This window comes from Typha latifolia, chromosome 13 (assembly GCF_019914945.1).
Source record: "Typha latifolia isolate L0001 chromosome 13, TyphaL0001v2, whole genome shotgun sequence".
In the NCBI taxonomy this organism is placed as follows: Eukaryota; Viridiplantae; Streptophyta; class Magnoliopsida; order Poales; family Typhaceae; genus Typha; species Typha latifolia.
Window position 1 is genome coordinate 9,144,740 of NC_133098.1, and position 12,595 is coordinate 9,157,334.

The window sequence follows — 12,595 nt, forward strand, 5'->3', positions numbered from 1 at the left end:
AATACCCTTATAAAAGAAATTGCGATTTGCAAATTGAGTATGTGTAGAAAACATCTTGGAATAGATTTGAACTAACATTGTTTGAGCAGGTAGAAATATTTCATCAAATTAACACATATTCTTTAAATGACTAAAATACCCTTAGTTCATTCTTTGTATTCTTCCCTATATTTCATCTTTTTCTATCATTCTCTCTTTTAGGGTGCAATGTGATTGCTTCTTTCGGTTAAGAAAAGGTAAGTTCTTCTCTTCTAGCAACTCTCTCTTCTCCACATATTAGGTTGGGTTGGGTTCGATTGGGTTAGGTTAGGTTAGATCAAGTTAGATTGGGTTGGAGTTGGGTTTAGTTGAGTATAGGTTGGGTGAGTATAACTTAGCTGAGGACATTTGAAGAATGTGTCATGATTTTAGAGAGACTCTATAAAGGGTAAGCTTGATCGACTTTCTACTCAACTCATCATTTTCAAATCTTGACGCACTATACCTCGAAGGTACTAATGTAACATCCATAAACAAAAAATGGCGCGTACGTGCCCGGGATATGCGTTGAACATAAGGGTGCTCATGTGCGGAGCACGTGCAACCCTTTCCTTGCTCCCTCCCTCACTCTTTTTTTTTTCTTCTTCTCCTTCTTACCTTCTTTTTCTTTTTCTTCCTTCTCCCCATCTGCAACTACTGTTAGCCCCTTTTGGGATGCCGTTGCGCCGAAGCATCACTGAGCCAATCGGAGCTTCCATATTCTTCAGGTAAGCTAATTTAAAATTCGTTAGCTAATTAGTTTTTCCTCGACCTTTTGTCCTCTCGATTTTGCCAAAAATCTGGTTGGCCAGTGGTCGATAAAGGGTAGGCTTGATTGACTTTCTACTCAACTCGTCAATTTCAAATCATGATGGATTATACCTTGAAGGTTACTAAGACGGTTAGAACAATTACAAAGGTTACCAAATTGGGAATTGATCATGAAAAAATAGTGATTGTGGGTTCTAGCAAGCAAAATTATATATATATATATATATATATATATATATATATATATATATATAGTTGTGAGTATGGGTGGACAGTCTATAACTCATTATTTGTGTGTGAGATTATTTATTTGTTATTTTATATTCCGTATTTTCATTAGAATAAGCAAATGCTTGGAAGATCGTGTTGATGGTTAATATTTAATTTTTTTTAATTGATGTCATATTAGGACCCTCTTACTCTAGAGGAAGATCCTCTAATGGATTTCCATGTAAAAGGAAAATCCTATATTAGATCTTCCCTACTTGATGGAGAAAACTATTCCTATTAGAAGGCTAGAATATGTGCTTATTTAAAAATTTATAGATGAAAGGGTTTGATTGCCTTTAGTGAATGGTCAGAATCCCCCTACTCATAAAGTCGATAATGAAGTTGCTCTTGATAAATTTTGTCGGATTTATTCTTGCGATGTAGCTAAGGATGTAGGCTATGTGCTTGTTTAAAGTCTATAGATGAAAGATTCTCAAAACTTTGAACTTCTTTAGGAGTTTATTTCATTGACTGATTTTTCATGAACTTGAGTTTCGCTAGTGCCGGTTTTATATTTTTCTTTTGTTTTCGAACTCAAACCAACAATTAAGGGTCTTGTGATTATCAATCATATAAAATATTCTTACCAAATAATTAAATTCCAAACTCTACATATTACTTTTTTTTTTTGGAATTAGATACAATGAATTGCCCAAGATTGTACACTTAGCCCGTCTATTGGACTCGGCCCGTTTGTCCGCCCATACTTGGCCCGTCCAATAACATGAGCACGGACCGAACCGAGTCAAAATATTCAACACCTCCAAGTGGATTGGGCCAAGCGTTGTCCAAGCCTGACCTAATCCATGAGCACCCCTATTTCACAGTGATTTGGGTAGTTTTTTTCTTCATATGTGATTTGGTTGCTTTCCCTGTGTTTCCACCTTGCTATTGTGATTGTTTTTAGCAACTAGACCTAAGAAGGTAGTTGTTTCAAAGAGACAAACTTAGAATGAGGGTTCTTCAACACCTCCAAGATTCTCATCAAAGGTATAGCAAAGAAAATATCAACAAAAAGATTGTCACTTATCCATTTGTATGTGAGCATCCAATATAGTTAAAAGGATTTTACCTTCAATGTCTATTTATAGAAGGAAATGGAGATTATTTGCAATCACCGCTATCTTCCTGAGTCTCCATTCATATTTTTTATATCATCCTACTTACTCCTTCGCTCAGCGAGGTTGCACAGATTGTGATTTGACATACGATTTGTTTGGTATTATTCACTTATTTCGACGAGACCCATCTTGTGTATACTCATTTTGAGCAAACACTGAATGAGATGTTCACATTAGTGTAGCTACATTTTTTCCCCCTCATTAACTGCACTGCACTGGTGTTTAATTATGAAAAAAAGGAGGAGAGTTAGTTTAGGGAGAGTTAATTTTGAAACAAGAGTCAAAGAATACTTTATGCATATATGCATTTGAGGAATGAAAATTGAGAAGAAAAAAAGTAATTTTTGATATAGAGCATTCGAACACGCTTACTTGTGTTCCAATGCACATATAAAATATCTCGGGAGATACTTTTGGGAGAAGCTAGCTATATTATGAGCAGAGCTGAACCTAACTTTCTACTCAACTCGTCGTCTTCGAGTAGAAACCGATCACGAAAAGAAGTAAGTGACATTTTTTTTATGAGCAAGATCGTGACAAGTATAGTCATGAATATTAGCGGGTGGTCTGTAAGTCATTTTGTTAAATTCCTACAATTATTTTAGTGACCGGTTTGATTTGAGTTTCGCTCCATAATTTTTAATCCAAATTTATGGCTATTTTGAACTTTTATTTTCCACATTTTTATTATAATAAGCAACTATGTGGGGGGAGATGGTGCCTAATAAAGTTTATATTTAATTTTTCAAAAAGTAAATATAATCTGATATAGAATATAAATGCTGTCTAATAACGATAGCTATTTCATTTATTACAAGAATGTATGACTGTATATTTAACTATTTACAAATTAAGTCCTATATTTTTTATAAATGCGTGCATAGAACTAAACTTAATTAAATCCTAAGTTAAATTAACTATATTATGAAGATTACGAGAATACCCCCAGCAATCACGTGATAAGAAGATAGAAACTAAGAGTATTTTAGTAATTATCAAAAGAATATTATTTAGAGTTGATGAAATATGTATTTTATGCCATCTATCTAGATGGTGTTAATATAAATCTAACCTAAAATATCTTCCAAACATAATTGCTAAAACGTAAGGGTTGGATTGGTTAATAGGAAAAATATAAGAAAAATTTACATATAACACCTTGTCTTTAAAAAAAAATTATAATTTACACCTTATATTTTTACTATTTACAAATCGACTCTTATAATTTAGTGAATATGTGCATATTAGCTCAATTTTAACCCAGAATATTTTTTACACATATTCGATAAATCATAAAGCTCGATTTGTAAATAATAAAAATATAGAGCGTAAACACAATTTTATTAAAAAAAAACTAGGCGTCTATATGCAAATTTCCTAAAATGCAAAGGGTAAACTACAAATTAGTCAAAAGCAGGGGGTTAAATACAAATTTCCACACAAAAAAGGAATATATATATATATATATAATCACTCGATCAATTTTGTCAGAATATATTACCTCAACGGTAGTCGTCGTAAGGAGAACTAATATCTCAACGACCCAAGAGTTATAGTAGCAAATTAATCCAGTTGGGATTTGTTTAAGTAAGTTTTTAGTACCACATCGGCTAGCTGTAATGGAATATTTGGTTTATAATATTATGATAGCCAGATATTAACACGACCTTACTTGAACAGGATCTGTTCTATAGGCTCGTACCACTGTTTCCTTCAGTGCAAAGGAGACAGGCAACAAAGTCTGGTGGATGAATCCATGACCTCAGAACCAGAGCGTGATTAACGGCTACGATCTTACGGGATTCAACGCTGTAGAGGATCGTTCTCAGCTTTGGCTTCGTTCACAGTTGGGGTGGCTCTGAGGTTGTCTGACAGACCCTACATTTATTTTTCCTCTTGTGATGCTCTTCTGCTGTTTGATAGTTAGTAGGTACGTTGGTCATGATCAAGGAGGTTATGAGTTTAAGATTTATATTTTTCCTCTTGTGATGCTCTTCTGCTGTTTGATATTTTGCTGGAGAGAAACAATGGCAGTGATCAATATCTCAATTGAATGCCAATCAACTATAATAGAGTTAGTAGGTACATTGGAGGTTATGAGTTTAACTATAATAGATTTATATTTTTCCTCTTGTGATGCTCTTCTGCTGTTTGATATTTTGCTGGAGAGAAACAATGGCAGTGATCAATATCTCAATTGAATGCCAATCAACTATAATAGAGTTAGTAGGTATCTTACTCATGATCAAGGAGGTTATGAGTTTAACTCCAACCCCAAATAATATTGTAGATAAATTATTTAGTAGTTAGTAGTTTAGTGACTTGACTTAATTCAGTTGATGACTCGGCAATGCAGTTTGTTTGGAGAAGCTTAGCAACGCAATAATTTGGAGTAGGTGGTCTAAGCTAGATAGCTAAGCACTTAGCGGAGCCTAAGTGTTTTTTTGTATGTAGAGAGAGTTGCGGTCTTGTCTAATTCAAATCTAATTTTGGGGCTCATAAATAATATTTTATTTATATTTATTAATTAATTAAAAGTAAGTTGCACAAAACGAGGAGATCACCCTCCAAGATCTCCTCTCAGTCTCCACCCACTCTTGGAGAAAAAATAGCAGAGATAATAGGAAGCTTTAGTTTTAGTTTATTGTAATTTTGGGGAAAGGTTGTGGCCGGTGGGAATATTGAAAACTAATAATAACAATCACAAGTACGCACGATGAACGATACCTTTATAGATCCGTCGTCTCTATATTATTTTTTATTTTTTGGGTCAATTACATTTAGATATCACTTTTTTCTTCATATATCTCCTCTAAAATTTTTAGATTTTTTTTTATTGAGGCATAAATCTTTTGAATAAGTATTTTTAAAAATTTTATTTGTAAAAACTTATATAATTTTATCACATCCCTCTGCTTGTGATATTACTCGCCTTTTATAAGATTTGACCAAAATATATATAAGTATATGTTTATGAATATGTTCATTTCTGAATTTACTAGGGTGTCTAAAGAGGAGGTCAGTGCCTCTTGGAACGGATGCCCTATAGGGGTGAAAACGGATCGGATACGGATCGAATAGTGCTCAACCTATATCCGGATCTATATTTTTACGGATAATTTTCGGATAGAAGATCGGATCTTAAACGGATATTGATTGAATTTAAAAGAATTATAATATTTTATTTAGATATAATTAATATAAAATTATTAAGAGTTTTACGGCAAATAATTTTTTTGTATATCAAATTTATAAAATTAGAGAAATTAATCTCTATAAATAATATATAACGTATTATTAGTAACAATATTAATATCTACTATTTAAATAAGCAAACTAAAAACTGTAAATTATTTAAAAAAATATGCGAGTAAACGGATATCCGATATCCGTATCCGAATCCAAAAAATATATTCGACCAGTATTTGAATTTTTTTCAAAAATTCTATCCGTATCCGAATCGGATAGAAATTTTTTATCCGAATCCGATCCGAATCGGATCGGATAGCGGGCCGGGTCGGCGTTAATCCAACCCGTTTTCACCCCTAATGCCTTATCATTTGGCGGTTGCCGGTCACTCCTAAAGTAAAGATGTTTCGATCTGGAAAGTTGTGTGGAAACTTTGCCTACTAATAGTTGTCTCAATAGGCTTTCTCTATGCTCGAACCCTCTGTGCTTAGTGTGTGATGAGGAGGAAACCTTGGATCACATTCTTTACAGGTGCCCCCCCGAGAGCTTCCTTCTTGGTCTCGGTGTGGAGCTACTGGTGGCCATGGCAACTTCAACGTGTCCATCACTATACAAGGTGGCTTTGACATCCTTACCATCGAAAGCAAGGCAGCGTTTGTTTGATGCCAAATCTCATCTTCTGTTAGTTTTTCATCTTCGTCTTCATCCCCATTTTCCAACAACATAATTGCTACTGGAATCTTCATGCATTTATGCCTCGGCATATACCGCTCAACACAATATATGCATAATTCTTTGGAACGTCACTCATCAACTTGGGAACGAGTAAGTCTCCTACTGTTGTTGCCATTAAAGGCATTAGGGGGCTAAAATCCTCTTGGTTCAATAGGGCCAACTACTTGTTTTTGCTGAAATTAAGACTTGATAGCGCTCGGCATATCAAAATCTCTATCGGTGGCTGCAGTTGGCCAAGGTTGAGGCCTCATCTCCACTACTGTTCCGGTGGGTCTTCGTGTCATCCTCAGCTCTTGGAGCTTTTCCTCCATCATTTGGGCAGTGGAGAAAACCTCAAGAAGCGTCGTTGACCGGGCCTCCTTTACTTTGGCTTGTATGTCCCATCAAAGACCACTAAAGTAAATGCTCTTTTGTATTGCCCCCGCCCGGCACAAGCATGTGCACGCCCATGCGCCCACATGGCATCACGCGACAGGACGAGCGGGGCTCGTCACGCATAGATAATCATGACATCATCAAATAATACCTGTTAACATATCCTTGCTCACATAATCCACACCAAATAAATCATACTATCAGCCAAACAAACTTGTTAACATATGAATATCCAAGTCCACAATAATATACACTAGACCACTGCATAATCTGGTAGGACCCACACAGGCCACGATAAATTATCAAAATACAACTAAACAACTGATACACGTGTACACTATAATCTGACATGTATTATACAAATCATTGTCTAACATAATAAAGTACAAATATAACAAACAACGATACAACTTAATTTCTATACAAATTATCATCTATACCGTCTCGCACCTATAGCTCACCTCATCAATCTAAAATATCTTCTCGGGATATCTCAAGTCGCTATCACGTACCACATATCTCAGAGGGTTAGAAAAGAAATAAAGAGAGTCATGAGCAAAAGGCTCAGTGAATAGACCTTACCCCGAATTAGTGATGTCAAACAGAGAGTAAATTATGTATTGGATAATATGAATCAGAAAGAGAATCATGTCATGAATGAGTATATGAATGTATTCTCAATAATATATAAATGAAAAGTAGATAACATGTCACAACTGATAAAAGTATATAATCCTCGACAATGAACAAACAGATCACCATTTTCTACTACATCATAACTCTCTCTTAAATATGACACATGATGCATGCCGACCATGATCATGCTATTATACCAAATGCAACCATATATGGTGTATATTAACCACTCGATAATTAGGTAATCAGATGATAATGAAATCATATTCATTTCTCAACATCTCAATTATCAATGTCAGCTCTATATGTCATCATCATACTAAACCACTATGCACAGTCAACACCTAGTACCCGGTCTCAACATCATGCTCGAATGCTTAGAGCATACTCTGCCACCCACAAGGAATATCTCAAATATAACCATACCCTGCCACTCGATAGGGTATCAACATCTATCCAGACCGGGCACCCTTCTAGCTGATAGAAACCTCGTGAGGATAACTCACCACAAATTCCCTAGCAAACGACATGTGTCTGAATTTCTGCTGCGCACACAGACTAGCGACCTCGGACGTAAGGCCAATAGGATCGCGACTATGTCGAGCGATCAATCGTCCACCAAACGCATACTAACCCTCGCACCTACTCGGGTATCCTCACGCTTTCTATCAACTATCTTATAAATTACATTTCATGCATATATCTAGTACGATAACAAGTCAATGCATAATAAGAATTTAGGTGGAACAGGAATCAAGAGAAAATAATGTAATACCAGACTCCAACCATGTATCTAGCACATACATACTCCTGCTAGTCTATCATATGCACACTCATACTAGAGATCATCTTGGTATAAAATCATAATAGTATAATCATCTCCTAATCATCTCTACATATTACCAATGTACTCATATCCCATATCAGCCTAATCAAATGCATGATAAAATATATTTAACTAAAATCATCTCTATATAAAGTCATATAATCATGCTGGAGGCCAAAATATACATGTACATAATATATAATATATCATAATTTGAGAAAGACATCTAGAGGATAAGACTACTCACTTCTGATCAGAAAATTCAAATCACGTATCCCTCACATCTGTCAATCAAACGTCAACTCATCGACAAGGTCCACAGGGTCTCACATAAGGGGTTTCAGGATCTGAAAATATTTAAGTAGTACGAAGTTAGTTGTTTATCTAATTAAAATTAATTCAAGTAAAATATAAAGGTTTATTAGGTTTAGAATCACTTCTTTTTATTTTTTATTACATAACTAGATCTATATTATAGATATGATTTAAACACTATAATTATACTATTATCATAAAATGCTAGTTATAACATAAGGTGAAAGGTTTGGTTCTTTTTATTTAAACATATTCTAAATATATAATTATAAAGTAAAAGGTAAATAATTATAAATAAGATATAAGTACAGATAAGATCTATTTTATAATAAATTTTAGAATTCTTACTCTATCTTGATTAATCAGAAATTATATAGTATTTACTTAATTATGCAAAATAATAAATAAATAAATAAGACTAGTATCTTATTCTGCACACAATAGTATACAATAAATTAAATTGTTAAAATTACTTAAAATGCATATACTATGAATATTAGTACATAATTCTAATATAAATAAATAAATATAACTATTACCTATATTTACGTGTAATAGTTATAACCTAATTAATCATTAATTATATAATTATAATTAATATTATCATGTGGAGAATATATTATTATGAACATAATTAATGTCTAAATAATTTATCTGCATTAATTAAAAAAAGGCAATACCTAACTAAATAAATAAACAAACATAAAATAAAATAAATAATAAAAGCAATGACACCAGTGCTGGGCTCGGCCTAGCACTACTTGCTACATTGCTGGGCCGAGCCCAACACTGTTGCAGAAACAAAAGAAAAAGCTCAGAAAGGAGGAGGAGAATAAGAAGAAGAAGAAGAAGAAGAAGAAGAAGAAGAAGAAGAAGAAGAGAAAAAGAGAGAGAGAGAGGGGGGACCAGGCCGATGGGGAGAAGACTCAACTGCTACTAGCCAGCCAGCGGTCGACCTCTCGCCGGTGGCTCAGTTCCGGTGAACTCGAGAGAGTGAGAGAGAGAGAGAGAGAGAGAGAGAGAGAGAGAGAGAGAGAGAGAGAGAGAGAGAGAGAGAGAGAGAGAGAGAGAGGAGGGAGGGAGGGAGAAAGGGAGAAAGAAAGAAAGAAAGAAAGAAAAGGAAGGAGAGGAGAGAGAAAAAGAAGCTCACCTTGGCCACCGTGGCGACGGTGGCAGCGACGACGGTTCGACAGTGGTAATAGTGGGAGAGAGAGAAAGAGAGTTTGAGAGAGAGAGAGGAGAGTGAGAGAGAAAGAGAGAAAGAGAGAGAGAGAGAGAGAGATAAAGGGGAAGAGAGAGAGGCGGTGGGGACGTCGTCGCTACGGTGCCGGTGGGCCCACCGAAGCTAGCTGGCCCGGCTTGGTTGGCCGAGCCAACGACTGAGAGTGCGTGGCACCTCCAGCCCGCGCCAGCAGCAATGTGGCAGGCTACGTTGTGCCATGCAAAATTTCTCTTTTTTATTGGGATAGGTTGTTACATCTTTAATGCCGAATCCTACCAGCTTTAGACTCGGTTACTATTGCGCTCAAATTCTTCTTCATAGGTCCTCATCGTAGTCTTCTAGGTCAGCTTTGTAAGAGCCACTTAAAAGTCTTCATACTCTAAAGGACCGAATTGCGTGTAGAGGGCTCTCGCAAAATCGTCCCATGTCTGGAGTGGTCGGGCTCATTGGGTTGCTTGGTACCACCTAATGGTGGATTCCTCAAGATGAAAGGAGGTCAACATGACCCTTTGATCCTCTAGATGCGTTGGTATTGAAAGAACTACTCAACGAGGTCTGCTTCGCTGCTCTTGTCTCTATCACCAGCTTATCAGATATATATTGCCATGAAGGAAGATCTCTACCTTGACCTTAGCACGAGAGCGGCATATCACTGGTCAAATACCTTCTTTCCTTGTCCGTTGATGGATTCAATAAACAAAAACGAAACAGAAAATGGTTATCAAGCTCGACTCGACAGCATCAAGATCGCATGTTGGATCACTGCCAACGGATCATCATATAGCATGATTCAAACTCCTCCCACTTCGCTAGTGAGCTATCCACTTCTACTGTACTAACTAATATCCATGTTGATCTTGACCTAACATGAGTTATTGAAGCTCTAAGATCCAATTGAGTGGATTGCCTTCGTTGAATTTTGGAAAATGCAAGCATATCATTCTAGGTTGTATTCCAGTTTGGTGCTTTTCATATTGAGGTAGTGGTCTTTGCCCCCTAAAATCTCTTCCATCAACTCTATGAGGAGGATGTCTAAGCGTCGATTCTTCTACATTGTCCTAAGGATCCATTTCCTCAAATTTGGGCGTCACCGACGTGCTTAGATGAATTGGCGCTGAATGCATTTCCTCAAAGTTTGGCGCCGAATCCTCCCGATTCTGGTGTAGGTAGGAGAGGGATCTGCATTCGAGGATACAAGATATGCTCTCCGTTAACCTCCAAATTGATTGGATGTATTGGTGGCGGCGGAGGTGGAGGGGTCCATTAGACGAAGTTGCTCTCCGCTCTTGTCTGTTGTTATCGACCTCCGAAAATAGCTTGCACCAATAACCCAAACGATGCTTGCATGAATTTTTGGAACTCTTGCATTACTCGCTATGACTCCAAGATTGAAGCTTGCATCAAACCCATCATTTGAATCGACTCAACAAACCCTGGAGTTGTGGGTGAAGCATTTGTAGCTGGAGGATTATGGATCGGTTCATTGCCTTCCATGGTTGCTACTTTGGCTTCCATTGAAGTGCCTTCATGTGCATGGTCGAACATGGATTTGGTTGTAGGCATGGCTATTTCGAGGAACGTTAGCTCTAATACCAGTTGTTATGTCCCTAGCTAAGATGGATTAGGTGGTGGACAGATGGTGGTGATGATAGAGGCTACAGATTTATGGATGGTGGTAGTAAGGATGGTAATGGTGGAATTAGGAAAATGAGAAGGGAAGATGATGGAAAAAGGGCCGACCCTACGAGTCTAGGGAGGTGTGGCAGACGAGGACGGAGGGATGACGACGATCTTAAAGAGGACAGCGGCTTAGATCGAGAGATAAGAAGAGAGAGAGGGGAATGGAAGGAGGCTAGAGGAAGAAGAAGATATAAAAAAGGCAATAATCTTTTATAATCTCCCAAATGGGTGTCTTCCACTCTTTAGAGGTTAACTAAGATTTGAAATAATTCAAATTAACCCTAACACAACAATCTCAGCATCGGATATTCAAACATCGTTAGACAGGCGTTCAAACACCGTCGGATAGACTGCACTCTAAGGTTCGAACGTTTAAAAATGGGAATAGCCATTCGAATGCCAAAACTCGAGAATAGTCATGGTTTTAGCATTCAAATGCCATCATTCTAAAACTCGAGAACAGTTAGCATGTTTTGTGTTCGAACTCGGGCTGTCAGCTTGTCACCGTTGGAACGCCAAAACCCAAAAGTACTTATTCTTCGATAGGGCTATGATATTCAAACTCAGACTGCCGCCATTCGTCTGTCAAAACTAAAGAGCACTTATTCTTCGATGAGCCCGTGGCACTTAAACATTGGGTTGTGACTGAACACGATAGCCTGAAATAGCCACTGTGAAAAGAAAATTCTAATGATAACCTGGTTTGACCCACAAACCCAATGTTCCCCTAAGAGATAACTCGATCGGGCCGGATCACATCATCTAACCCCATATATCTTCTGCATATAATCACTAAAACATAAGATTTAATTTATAAATAGTAAAAATACAGTGAGCATACTATAAATTAGTAAAAAAAAAAAGGCAGGGTGTTAAATACAAATTTTCGCACCAAAAAAAAAAACCACATAAGCACCGGATCAATTTGCTAGTATATATTACCTCAACGGTAATAATAAGGATAATTAATATCTCAACGACTCAAGAGTTATAGTAGCAAATCAATCCAGATAGGATTTGCTTAGGTAAGTCGATCTGGGCCCATTGTAATTTAATGTGGTGTTTTTAGTACCACATTATTTTAGTTTATATTAACTCTGATAGCCAGATTACAGCTTTAGTGCAAAGGAGACAGCCAACAAAGTCTGGTGGATGAATCATGACCTCAGAACCAGAGCGTGATTAACGGCTACGATCTTACGGGATTAACGCTGTAGAGGATCGTTCTCAGCTTGGCTTAGTTCACAGTTGGGGTGGCTCTGAGGTTGTCTGACAGACCCTACATTAATTTATTTTAGATAATGATCCTTGACTCTTTTTTTTTTTTTTGATACATAATGGATGGAAGTTATCGAAGTGAGGTATTTTTAATAGTTTTAAAAATTATTATACCCTAAAATATATTTCAGGAGGTCATTGTGAAAAATAGCGATAGCT

At 36.6% G+C, this 12,595-nt stretch overlaps 1 long non-coding RNA gene and 2 other non-coding genes across 3 annotated transcripts; all 3 read left to right on the plus strand.

The window, feature by feature from the left end:
• The first annotated feature begins 3,686 nt into the window (after nt 1-3,686).
• On the plus strand, nt 3,687-4,154 carry LOC140800262 (uncharacterized). The gene is made up of 2 exons (XR_012111169.1): nt 3,687-3,767; nt 3,861-4,154. It is a non-coding gene; the product is annotated as an uncharacterized lncRNA (long non-coding RNA).
• LOC140800541 (small nucleolar RNA U3) lies at nt 3,843-4,058 on the plus strand. Its single transcript, XR_012111262.1, has one exon. It is a non-coding gene; the product is annotated as a small nucleolar RNA U3 (small nucleolar RNA).
• Nucleotides 4,155-12,255: 8,101 nt separating the features above from the next.
• Nucleotides 12,256-12,437, plus strand: LOC140800543 (small nucleolar RNA U3). Its single transcript, XR_012111264.1, has one exon. It is a non-coding gene; the product is annotated as a small nucleolar RNA U3 (small nucleolar RNA).
• Nucleotides 12,438-12,595: the final 158 nt, after the last annotated feature.